Source organism: Trachymyrmex septentrionalis, unplaced genomic scaffold (genome assembly GCF_001594115.1).
Source record: "Trachymyrmex septentrionalis isolate Tsep2-gDNA-1 unplaced genomic scaffold, Tsep1.0 scaffold97, whole genome shotgun sequence".
Classification (NCBI taxonomy): Eukaryota; Metazoa; Arthropoda; class Insecta; order Hymenoptera; family Formicidae; genus Trachymyrmex; species Trachymyrmex septentrionalis.
Window position 1 is genome coordinate 759,059 of NW_017306160.1, and position 3,674 is coordinate 762,732.

Sequence of the window (3,674 nt, forward strand, 5' to 3'; positions counted from 1 at the left end):
TCATTAAAATTGTTCCTAAAATGAATTCTATTTATAGATGTCATCTTGACCTTATTTTCATTATCGCTCAGGTCCTTTTTGTATGATTGAAAGTACAATTATACACTGGGAATCATTTCTGTGTGTTAAGATGAACGATCTAGAAAATTCGGATTATATCAATTTCTACAATCAGATACACTAGACTTCAATCAGAAGATTCTGATTTGCCCGTTTTCAACAGAATTTCAAATTAAGGCAACACTAGACTTCTTTCTCCAGTGCAAATTTGAGACGCGAAATCTGATTTCTAAGCATTTGCATCGATTTCCGCGCCACCGTGGCTCTTTTACCTTCGCAATAACTGATTCTTGAGACAAATGCGATCGATGAAACAGCTTGCATAAAAAGAAAAGTGATGTATTATATCGATATCGCAGCTACATAGACATAAGTCAATTAATCGGAGAGTCGCTCGAGATAACACTTTCAGTCACGAAACTGACGTGCTGTTTGTTTTCCGCTTCGACGGTGTCGGCACGATCTAGAAAGCGCAGTAAACTCGCACCAGAGGAGCCGGAAAGTGATTAATCCGTTTTTAAGACCCGTCGCGGGATTTTCAATCGCGTTCCACAGAGCTCGAGAAAACCGAGCGCGCACTCGTAATAGTTGTATCGCGTGTCGTATGAGATGATTCCAACGACGAAAGCAATCCGTAACTAATAAGACATTTAATAAGATACTCTGCATATCTTTTTTATTTTCGATTTTATGTAAAAGGAGGAAAAAAGGGAAGGAAAAGAAAGTTAGTTCCGATAAAGTGAAACAGCCTTTTTTTGCTGGAAAAATTTCTAAAGACACAAGACAGAATAGCAATAAGCAATTTTAATAAAGGTGCGCCACGCAATGTTGTCTCTAAGACAGAATATATTCATCCAACGTGTAAGCCACGAGTCTTCTAATTTAGTAATATAATTCAGTAATACGATTTAGCGAAGGTTGCACGTTCAATCAATTCCACAATCGCCCATACGAAGATCTTTGCGCACACGTACGATAAGGAGCCTAGCACACGAGATCTCGCATTTTTCTTTACACGAAAGATACCGGTGAGATACGAGTGAGGTCCTTAAGATTTGCCCTGACACGAAGCGCTCTCGCACATAAATCTATCAATTCGCGCACGCAAGACAGACAGACAGTCGTACAGTTCCCTTTAGCTCCCATTATGCCTTTAACCTCCCCGCGTTACGCTCCCGCTACTAAGAATTGACTGGGTTAATCCCAAAGATCACGGGATCCCCCTAGAAGAGCCTGCACCTGCGATGCTCGGCGCTCGCTAGAAAGTGCCGATAAATTTGCACCTGACTTGAGGAGCGGAAGACGATTACATCGTTTCACCCAAGGTACGGTCTTCAGCGACCGTCCGCGGGAAACGGGGGGATATATCATCATCCAGTGTGGGATTGCCCGCGGTGGGATTTACCAGGCACTCCGGCTCGTTTACTCGCCTCTTCTTGCCCGATCATCGCCGGCAGGAAGCACGCGGCTTTTCCACGCCGTATAGAGATTCCGCGGCGCGTCAGTTTCAGATCGGGTCCTTTCTTCGCCGTAGAACGTTTCCGCGGTTCGATGAGAACCTCGAAGAGATTTCGCACCGTTCGCCAGAAGTACCCCGGCCGGAATGATGCCCGTCCGCCGCCGTGAGTTTTTGCTCGGTCCCGCGAACACGTTGCATATCGGCGGATATCGTTTCCCGACACGTTAGTCGCAAACAAAGCATCACGGCTCGACAGACGGAAGCAGAAACGCCTGGCTACACCCCGCTGTCATTTGCCAGCCGCAGCCGCGAAAAAAGCCGCCTAACGAGATGTGTCAGCGGCAATCTACGTTAATGCGATTAGATATTATATGGCGGTATATATTTTCCCGTTAATTTCTTCTACAGTTTAGGCATTTAAAGGCGTAATAAGGAAAACGTTAACGCGCGCGCGCGCGGAATTAATATCAATAAATTCGCACTTGTGTTCTTATTTAATTCCCGAGCGACAGGATTAAACGTTTTAAAAATCACATGATATAGTAGACAGATTACAATCTCAAGCCGTGCGTATCGTGAAGTTCGTTAAGTTCGTGATTTAAATCCGGATGGGATCGCGTCGCTGCAATGATTGCGTCTCTCCACCGGTGTGATAATTACATATTAAATGACTACCGCTATCGATTTCTTTTCCCGCTGCGAATTAGTTTCAGAGATGAAGAAATATAGAGTCTTTTAGTTCTCTTCCGCTTCTTCAGAGCAGCGACACTTCATCATCTGCCTTCAGACGCTTCACAGAATTTCGATTGGAAAGTAAAACGTAATTGTCGCTTTGGTTAATTCTTGAAACAAACTTCAATTCATATTCTCATTCAATTAACGACGACAATTATACACGTTTACGGATGTTCCAATGGACGGTTCGTGCATTAGAACGTATCTCGGTATGTTGAAAGAAGATTGGGAAACGTGACGTCCAGGTACTTGCGTTTCATTTCGTGGCGATAATACCCGGTATATCTTCGCGACACGTCACCGACTTCCACGATTGAAAACTTAATGATCCGAGGTACGCGAGGAGTGCGACGAACTTTCCGAGCTCTTCCGATTTCCCAACACGCCGCCGATCAGCGGCAAGATCGGCGCACGGAGATCCGCCCATCGATTTCTAAACACTATTTTATTATCCAGCTTCCTCAGCGGATCATTGGTTCCGACAATTTCGCGATTCGCGGATTACGCTCGAAGGCACCCGAGTCGCCCAAGCGCTGAAATTCACTTTCTAGGTCGTAAAATCGAATTCGTCAGCGGCGTTTTCTGCCGAAGCGAATTGTCCCGGTGCTCTTCTGAATTTTTCCTTCCGATCGATTTCTTTTTTCGTCAACTTCTAATCGTAAATCCCTTTGATTTGTTCCGTCTTTGAATCCGTTTGGTATTCGCGACAAGATAAATATTAAATCGGACATTTTATATTATAATATGGATATATCACTTTTTTCACTCATTTCTTGTAACTACGCGATTTGTTGATTTTACGTTAGCGATAAATGTTGTATTATTAAAAAAAATTTATTGTACGTCAGCTTATCACGAATTTCTTTTTACCATTGCAATTTTTCATATTTATCGTTACGTATTTATTGGTATTTGAAAAATTTCATTCATGATTCATTTCATTTATTCTATGATTGAATCGTCCGCGTACGATTTCTTCGGATGATACTTTGCGTTGATCTCGAAAGATTTCTATAACTTTGAGTTGAACCCGTCGCGCGAATGGAATGCGTCGTGAAAGGTGGAAAAGTGTAGGGACGATCGAAAGGATTGCAACGGCCTTAATTACAGTGCCGGTACTTTTTTCCGTGCTATCCTTTCTTCTTTGCAAATTAGTCATGCATTATACCATCGTAATTTGCAGCGCGGCTTAATGTAATTTAAGAACAATGTCGTTTTTTCACAGGATTTTCTTAACATTTGCGAATAATATTGGTCAGCTGATGTAATTCATATTTTTACCCGGCATTAATAAAAAGCTTTGTATTATAGCGATTCAAAGTTAGATGATGAGAGATGGCGGTTGAATTCATTTATTAAAGTTCTCGATAAGTAAGTAGGAAGATTGCGACAGCCTTCAAGCATAAATAAATTATGTCTC

The 3,674-nt window shown here is 42.4% G+C and overlaps 1 protein-coding gene across 1 annotated transcript in view; it reads right to left on the reverse strand.

Annotated features, from left to right (window-relative positions):
- Positions 1–3,674, reverse strand: part of LOC108756293 (PR domain zinc finger protein 16-like) — a 36,272-nt gene that overhangs the window by 6,501 nt on the left and 26,097 nt on the right. The gene's annotated exons all lie outside the window — the stretch shown is intronic.